This window comes from Epinephelus lanceolatus, chromosome 18, assembly GCF_041903045.1.
Source record: "Epinephelus lanceolatus isolate andai-2023 chromosome 18, ASM4190304v1, whole genome shotgun sequence".
NCBI classification, from domain to species: Eukaryota; Metazoa; Chordata; class Actinopteri; order Perciformes; family Serranidae; genus Epinephelus; species Epinephelus lanceolatus.
This window is the reverse complement of record NC_135751.1, coordinates 23,694,248-23,704,371: the sequence shown is the minus strand read 5'-3', so window position 1 is coordinate 23,704,371 and position 10,124 is coordinate 23,694,248.

Genomic DNA, 10,124 nt, shown 5'->3' with positions numbered 1-10,124 from the left:
TCTCCAGGTTAGTGTTGTGTCGTTCGCAAATGAATCGTTCAAAAGCATTAATCTGTTGAGTGAATGTACTGAACTGAATCACTTCTGGAACTGAATTCGTTCATTTCTCAGTTCAGTTGAGCTCAGCAGCGAGCGTGCTGGCCGGGAGTGGAACTGCCGATTCGGTCCGTGCGAACAATGAATCACTTGCGAAGCAGCCAGGGTGCAGGGAGAGACTGCCTACCGCGAGACGAATCACTCGGTGAACAACGTAACCCCAATCCCTGAGTGATTTCTTCTTGGTAATACACTTTCATAGGAACCATTTTCTCCAAGCTAACGGCTAATGTAGCCAGGAGTCAAGCCACATGAACACAATCACACATCTCCCCATTGTTTTAACAGACTGAAAACTTTAGGCTGGCCAGTAATGAGACTCACCAGTGCAGGGCAGACGCAGCAGCTCAGCTGTTTATCAGTTCAATGAGTCAGACTACACAGTACACAGTCGGGGCTCCTCCCGCCAAGCACTGAACTATTCAGTGAAATTTTTTTTTGAACGAATCTTTTCAATGCACTGATTCTAGTAATTCTAAAGAACTGCTTTGCCCATCACTACTCCAGGTACTCCAGCTTCTTCCCACAGTCCAAAGACATGCAGGTTAATTGGAGACTCTAGGTGTGAATGGTTGTCTGTCTCTGTGTGTCAGCCCTGTGATAGTCTGGTGACCTGTCCAGGGTGTACCCCGCCTCTCGTCCAATGTCAGCTGGGATAGGCTCCAGCCCCCCCGCGACCCCTAACAGGATAAGCGGTTACAGAAAATTAATTAACATAATATATTGACCATGAACTTGAAATTGTCAAAACATGATTTGTATTTAACCCCACCTTCAAAAAAAAAGAAAGAGGAAAAAAAGTAAGCCTTACGTAAGTCTGCAAGTTTAAATATGCATTGTGCCATATTGCATGATTTTCTTTCCAAACTGAGGTTGTGTAATGGTGGGAGGAAGGCCAGGTGAAACACAAACGAGAGCTATTGACTAATAGTACGGAAGCACAATCCATTCAATTCGGGGGGGGACATTTTTTAAAATTTTTTTCTGTATTCATGAGATCATTACCTCAGAATTATGAGTAAACGTTTCATGAAAAAAAATCTGCCCTTCCTTCTCATTAATTCAGAAAAACAGGGCAAATATTTTTCCCCATTAATATTCTTTTCCTCAGAATTCTGAAATTATGATCATGTTAATTCAGAAAAACTGAGCAGATTCGTTTTTCTCACTTGGATGCATCATGTCTCCATAGAATAGTTTATTGGATCATATTGCATAATTGTAATGGGAGGAGGTCCACATTAAAAGTATCAGGAAAGGAATAAGTCCCCTTGACCCATTTTAATGATCTTTTCAGACTGTCCCTCGCTTTAGCTGTTTACTGTCAAGTCAAGCGATGTGCCAGGTGAAAATAGCACCTTTTGAACGTCAAGCATTATCTTGCATTGCATAGATTACTGTAATAAAAGAATGTAGATTTCATTTTTATCTGGTCATATTTAAATGATGTGAACTATTGATGGGTTTTGAAGAAGTAAGGACTTGCCTATACTGTATGTCCTCACTTTCCAAAAATGTCTGCACTCTCATGGTCTAAGATTCTAACTGACCCTTGCAGAGAGTGAAGTATAAGAGCGCACACACACACACACACACACACACACACACAGTCCCTAAAGGCAGCCACTTTCCCGAGCAGCCTTGATTACCTCACTGAGCCCCAGGCTCTGCTGCCAGCCCTGGTCAGTGGGTTTTGGAAGCAGGAGGTGACAGAGAGCTTCCTCTTATTTTCTGCAGCCTGTTCACTCTTCTACCTTTTTTATTCTTCTAGCTCCTCTCCCTTTGTTTCAATAATAGAGACGACACATAAAGTGACACATTCAATATCAATACGACCACTTAGTTTGTCAGCAGCTGTGTTCCGCAATGTGCTGTAAGCCCAGCGGGAGCAGTTAAACTGATGGGTTTTGCAGTAATCACTTGCCCCTTTCTTATCCGCATTAAGCTCTGGGTTTTTACTGTCTCTGTAAATGTCTTGTGCGTCGCTCCCCGCATCGTTTCAGAGGCTGACAAACAAACAATCCATTCATGGAATAGCCAGACTTCCCAAGAAACTCAACCGTATGTTTATACATTCTTTCAGTGAAAGAGCCTATTTGCGGTCGAGCCATTCTAGTTTCCCATGTTTCACTCTCTCCTGTTGTCTCTCTCAAACATTTTCCAGACTTTCTTCCTCCTTCCTTCTCTCGCTCTCTTCCCTAACTTGAGTTTGCCTTCTTGTCTCCACAGCTCCTCTGTTCTCACGGGTATAAGATTGTATGGATAGAGAGCATGTTCCTCAACATTTGTTCTGTTAAAAACTTGATATGCAGTCTATATAACACACTTTATGTGCGGATGACATCACCTGAGGTTTACTGGTGGAGTGAAATAAGGTTACTGACCACACAGGAAGCCAAGGTGATGGTGGTACCCTAAATTGTCTTACTTAAATACTTAAATATACTTAAATAACATACTTAAAAATAAAAGATAAATGCTTTAGAATTTGGGATAAAACTAAAAGTAAAAATAACTAAAAAACAAACCCTCCAACAGCTGCACAAAAGCAGGAATATAACTTTAAATCTAACATGGATAGATTGCATTAAATGTTATTTTAATGCACCAGCTAAGGGTGCAGTAAAAGTACAGTTGCAACTCAATAAATGAACAATGGAAGTAGTGTCGTCTCTGACCTTAACCCTCCTAAACTAATTCCATGCACAGTCACTGCCTAAATAATTCTTGCTTTACATTTTTCTCTTTCTGATTCCAGCATCAGTCATTGTCTGTATGAACGTGGGTGCGCACAATCGGTACTTTATTCTCATGTTTGTTGAGTAATACACAGTCAATGGTGCCATGGTTACCATGCTGTCTTTGTTTGATAGGTTGGATGTTTTACTTTCACTCGGGCAAATATACAGTGTGTGTTGAGACTGGGACGAATGGTGTTAGAAACCATGCAGCTTGATTTGTTGGATGATGATAGTGATGATTATTGTTTATTATCACCACCCCCGTCGGATTACATTTACTCAAGTGGTTTTAGATAACCATTCTGGCACATTTTAGAGGCAAATGTCATCATTTTTCCTCCATTTCATCCATTTATAAGACAGCCTAGCTATTACTTACCTTACTGCATAATGTCTGAATATAAACCTGTTTGAATAGTTGTTGTTTTATTGTGGATTTTTGTACTAAATGTTGTATTTGTTGCATTTTAATGTGTTTTGATTGGCTGCTAACTTGGCCTGGTCTCTCTTGTGAAAATAGATTTTCAATCTCAATGGACTTCATGGTTAAATAAAGGTTAAATAAAAAAGAAATTAAAACACTGACTTGTTAGATCAAACTGAACAACATAATATAATTTTTTAAAGGCAATACTTATGATCACTTTTAATTTTTCATACTTTACTGCTGACATCACTTTTACTTAAAGGAGCAGTGTGAAAGATTTAACAAGATTTAGTGCCATTTAGTGGTGAGGATTGCAGATTGCAACCAGCTGAAACTTCTCCCGATTAGAATTCTCTCTGTGTTCATTGTTCAGGAGGTTTTTACCAGGAGCTGATTTATCCAAAGACGTCTCTTCCTCTCCAAAACAAATCGACCTGGCGGTTAAAACCGGTAAAAACAATGAATAAAGCAGTTTCATGTTACAAATCAGTGTTTCTTCTATGTTGTTTGGCATGACAGGCAGACAGGCCTCTTGTCCTGCTATCTGCTGTGTGCTCACCTTATTTCTGATCCAGACAATTGGGAGGTGTTTACTATGTGCCAAATTATCCGCAGAGGTCTCTTCCTCTCCAAACAAATAGACCCAGTGATTTAAATTGCTAAAAACACAGAATAAAGCAGTTTCACATTGCAAATCAGTGTTTCCCTTTTTTCTCTGACAACTTAAGATCCAGATGTTAAGAAGTTTTTTACTGGGAGCTGTATTATCTGTTGAGGTCTCTTCCTCTCCAAAGCAAATGGACCCAGCGAGTTAAATTGGTAAAAACACAGCATAAATCAGTTTCACGCTACGACGCAAAAACGCTAATGGCCCTATCTGGAGCCAGTGTTTTGTTTGTTTATTCTGGGCTACTGTAGAAACATGGCAATTTCCATAGACAAGGACCCTCTCCCCATGTAGATATAAATGGCTCATTCTAAGGTAACAAAAACACAATGATTCTTGTTTCCAGGTGATTGTACACTAGAAGAAAACATACTTATTGTTTTGCTTTACATTTCTGCCAATATATCCCCCTGAATCCTACACACCTGACCTTTAACTACATATATGAATCCAGGATTTTAATTTACTTATTACATGAAGAAATCTTTTATGTTGTTGTATTGCTTATTTTACTTGAATAATGATCTGAACATTTTTTCCACCTCTGTCTATTCCTTTGAAATTTAACCAGACAATGACTCAACCCAACAGGCTGACTCACTGTACTTGTTTTATTATTCACACACAGCCTGCAAATAGTATTTGCTTACTTTGACCTTTCATTTTACCTGATATTCATCTTCATGTACCTTATGTTTAGATGGTGGTGTTAGTCACATGCAGTGTGATTTTCCACAGGGTCATTCTTAGGATTTTTGTGCTGTCATGAAGGCCCAAGTCTTCTTTGTAGCAGGTCATATACAATATTAATGAGCTCTTGAATAGCAATACCATACTGCTCACATGTGAGATGGGACTGTGGGAGGGTCATAATGAGTTATATGGTTGTTTATCCCTAAAGAATATAATGTATGTAATGATTTTTATCTGTAAACAATTTGAATTCACCATTCATATCCCACTTTCTGGAATTCCGTCTGACAGTCTTAATTAGTTTTGTCTCCTTTACAGCCAGACCTAATCAGCGGATTTAACTTAATCTATGGGGTTTAACTCCTGCCTCAGCATGCCAATGTTTTGGTCAGGCCTGGGCATATATGGCAGACAGCCTTGTGACTTCCCGACTCTCCTCTGTGTTTGTCTTGGCAGAGTATTCCTCTCCGTATGATCTGTTTTGCCACCCTGCCCCTCCCTTTATACACGTCAGCATACCCAGCTGCCCAAAACTTATATCCTACACATGCTGGAAATGCTAAACAAAAACCACAAAGACAGAGCAGTCCTGCCTTTCTGTGTGACAGGCTTTTGCTTCTCTGACCACACTACCGTTTGTTCAGTGTGATCTGTCATTACAATGAAGTGGTCTGACTGCATGCATAATAATATTGCTTTCAGACATAATGAGTATGTTTGACCTTTCGTTGGTTCCCTTTTCCCTCATTAGAGCTTTTCTCAACTTGAATGGTTGGAGTGGGTACGACTGGAGGTCAGACAAAGGGGTTAACCTCTGATACTGGCTTTTGATTAAGAACTGAATATAGTGATTATGAGTGTTTAGGAAATTATTGACATAAAAACAATCAAATTGACGAAAGGACTACAAACAATAAGGCTGCAAATGAGAATTACAAGTAAAAATATCACCCTTTTAACAATTCATATTAATCAAATTTGAGCGAGAACAGCTCCTTCATTTGGTTTCTGTTGGAATATTTATTTGCACATTACTACATAGTAATGGGGGGAAAATTGACACAGATATATATATATATGTATATATATATATATATATATATATATATATATATATATATATATATAATTATACATATATTAATATATTTTTTTGCTTTCTTGCCTTTATTGACAGGACATTTTCAAATTTTAATTCAATAGAACTTCAATAACCCCGAAGGAAATTCTTGTGCCAGAGAATGCCTTACAGAAACACAAATTACAGTTACAACAATTACAATCACAAACCAGTAACAATGGACAGAATGGACTGCAAGTGACTCACAAACTTGTCAAGTTTGTAAGAAACACCCTTTATTTTTAAGTACAGTGAATTTCTGGCACAGAGCTTTTACATTGTAGTGCTGTTTCCTGCTCTGGAGTGAGTCACTAACAGACAGCTACTTGACCGAGACAGCAAACTAGCTCAACGACATGACCAAATGCAAGTATGACTCTAAACTGTGTGGACCTTGAACTAATGACTAAGCAGAAATCTGGAGTCTTTGGTTGGACCAGTTGGGAACCACTGGAATAGAGCATTACGTATCAGTCAAAGTATTCAAAATATTCAAGATATAAAGTGTTTAAAGCACAAAAAGCAAAAACCAGTGCCTAATAGAGTAACAATATAAGTAGGATAAGTACAAGAGTTACTAAAAATGAAATAAGATGGTGAAGATTGTACCTGATAATCAACGATATATAGTATATAACATATATCAGACAGGAAAGGGGGCAGAGAGAGGAGACCACATGCAGGACAGTGCGGCGGGATGGAATCAAACCCAAGCCACTGAAGTCAGGACTCAGTCTTTCATGCTCTACCAGGTGAGCTGTATACTCTGCCTGGTTATGTATCGACACATGGATGCTAAGTATCATTTTTTAAAATTAGATTAATTATTAATATTGCAAATACAAATTCAACTTTTGGTAGCCATCTAGAATAAAAAAATTAAATGCTTTTTTCTTTCACTAGAAACATTTTGCTGCAATAAAATGATTTAAGGGGTTGCTGCTAGGGGTTGCAGGGGGAGCTGGAGCTTCTCCCAGCTGACATTGGGCAAGAGGCAGGATACACCCTGGACAGGTCAGCAGACTGTCACAGGGCTGACACAAAGAAGCACACATTCACACCTACAGCCAATTTAGAGTCACCATTGACCAATCCTGCATGTCTTTGGACTGTGGGAGGAAGCTGGAGTACCCTGGGAAACCCAACCCTGACACAGGGAGATCATGCATACTCCACACAGAGGGGCTCCCTCACCCTGGGTTTGAACCAGGAACCCTCTGGCTGTGAGGCAACAATGCTAACCACTGCACCACAGTACTGTGGTGCTGTGGTGCAATGCTAATCACTGCACCACAGTACCGCCAAAACCTAATTTTATTTAAAAAAAAAAAAAAACAGATGTTGATTAAGTGTCCTTTGGGGACATAATTTGCTCTTGAAAAAGGTAATAAATCACAATATATGTTATTGCAACACTCAGCAAATCACAATAACATTGTATCGTGACTTAAACATTGACAGTGACATTTATCCAGCTGTATACTCAGTACCTCCCAAACAAAAAACTTCACATTTAAAACTGACCTGAAACGTATCTCTGCTCTTTTCAAAGCCAGCCAATATACAGGATTTTTATAAAAAATGCATGTGTTTGTGAAGTACTGAGCACATGACTGGATAAATGGGACTTTTATTATACTACACTTGTAGTTGTGGGAGAGTTTGTAAACCGATGTTTGGATACAGTTTCACTGATGTTAAATGTAGTCCCCAATCAATCAATACATCAATATATTTGCCGTTTTCTGCAGAGGCATGCAAGAAAAACAAAATTTCCTTCATGATTCCAAAGTAACATGGCGTGGCTGATTAATGTACCAATTGTAATCTTGTGGGTGAAATATTCCTATAAGTATCATGATAGTATTATATCATGGGGCCTCTGGTAATTCCCACCCCTATATAATCAATTGATTTTACTTTTCCTTGTCGCAGGTGTAACATTCCTTTCCAAGGACGGGTGGGTAAAATCTGTGTATTTTAAATCACTTCCAATAATATGAGGCCTGGCTTTTTCAGCTGAAAAAAAAGAGAAGTTCCTTCCTTCCTCTGCCTTCCAGCTGACAAAGCTTGTTCACAGAGACCGCAGAGCAAAACCTTTCCTCCCTGGATACCCATAGCACATTACTTCCTTAATTCTTCTGTGGAAACATCTCGACAAACCTGGCCCCAAAACTGCCAAGGCACATTCTGTACTACAACAAGTAATGCGTTGTGCCCTGTTTGACTTCGGAGCCGTGGAAACACAGAGTGGCTCAGTTCCCTCGACTCTGCAGGTGCTGGGAGCACATTTCATAAACACCTGCTGAGAGTTTAGAGTGTTTGGAGCTCTGAATCCTGGCTGATCGACACTGGGCTGAGATTGTCTGCGTTACAGTTGGTGATAGATAGTCGGAACAGTCATCTGTTAGTCAGTTGAGTCACCACAAGGTCAAGACTTGTACTGATATTGGATTTGAAAGCATTTGGCATGGCTAGTGTTATGGAAATTATCACAATTCTTAAATATTTTCATGACATATTCAACATTTCCTTGTCTGTATTAGTCAAGGGGTGCTTGACGTTTCTCTGGGTGCTCTCTTTATCCGCCAGAGTTCCTGGATTGAAGACTGCAGCCTCAGCTCTGGCCCTTACTCCAGCCACAGTCCTCCCTAAGCCACAGCCCTAACCTCAGCATCAACCCTGCAACAGTTTAGAGAGCAGGAGGACTGAGCGAGCTGACCCAAACTTCCCAGGATGAGAAAACTTTAAATCTAAATGTTATTCTTCTGGGTCCTCAAAGGATACATTGTGTGGGGATCCAGAAGGACATACCAGGCTGTGAAAGAGGCTCTTTCTTGTTTTCTGCCCATTGGCCCCCTCCCAGTCTCTCCGGGGCGGCCTGTCTCTCTCTGACAACAGCTGCTTGCTGCCTGTGGAGGCCGGGGGTGAGCGGCGCAGCTCCAGACATCTGTAGGCCCTGAGCCTGGGCCGCCTAGCTCTCTCTTTCTTTTTCGCACACCCTCACACACACACACACACACACACACACACACACACACACACACATACATTGGAGCCCACAGTCTGCCCAGCACAAAGGACTACATTCATCCCCCTCATACAGTCTCTACTGGTGAAGAGGTCGTCTGAAGCTCCCAAGCTCTCACTCTTTTCTGCCTCCTCTCCCTCCTTCTCCATCTCCTGTCATTCTCACAGATATTCCCTCGCTTCTCAAACTACGTCAATCTCTGCCTTGCTCTTCATTGGAATGAGCGTTCCTACATTCAGGTCCATAAGACTCGCATAATCGCTAAACAGTATGAGCTGCGGTTAACCAAAATGACAACGAGGGCCACATGTCTCAATTGGAGGAGACATATTGTCCATTTTTGGAAGTGCAGTGACCTGTCTTTGGCTTTTGGTTTAGTCCAAATGTGGGTGTCTTTGAAAAATATGTGGGAAAGTGCACGTGTTTGTGTGTCCCTCTGTGTGCGTTTTACCTCCTAACCCTGAGAACAGGCATTCCAGTGCAGAGGACTTGCCGACTAAGTTCACAAAGGGATACTGAGAGAGGCCAGAGCGAACAGAGATCCTTTGTACAGAGTGAATGTGGCCATGAGAAGTTTGGGAACGGCATGGTTTGAGAAACATCACAAAGTTGCTTTTAGAAAGCGCCATTGGTAGGAAACCATCTACTTTCAACATTGGAGCTTGAGGTTGGCCAGGTGTCCGTTACCTCGCCTTTGACAGGCAGAGCCAGTCACTCCACGCCGCAACTGCATAGTGTGTGGGACCTCAACTGAAAAATGCACTTTGTGGATGAATGTCTTTAAGACAGCTGCACTGTCCTTCAGCTGGACCACCTTTATTCACACCCTGTGTCTTCATGCAGCCATAGGTGTTGATTTTGTGGGGGGTGGGGGGGGGGGGGGGCAGAGGACATATCCCCCTCAATATTTAACATGTGCATTAGTCCCCCCCCAATAAAAACATAAAAGGCCCCCTTTACACCCGGCATCAATATGTGTTTTTTGCGATAGGATTGCAATCGGATAGCGCTTGACCACACACACTTATACCGGGTATTGATATGCGTCTCTGGTGTCCACATTCAGATCCGTTTACTATCCAATCATGCTCTGTCCCACTGACATCACATCCTCCTCTTCTCCTTCTGTAAACATTTCCAGCAGCAGACTACAACGTCATATCCTGTGCGCCGCAATAACAACAACAACAACAACAACAAGATGTTAGCCACCTGTGATGTCGCGTTATTGTATGGACACATTTGTCTAGCCAACTTAGAGCTTAGATTCTCTGTGTGCTGAGTGCAGCGCGATTCTGGTATATGACAGCAAAAAGACAGGGACCTCGACACTTAAGAGGCACATGACG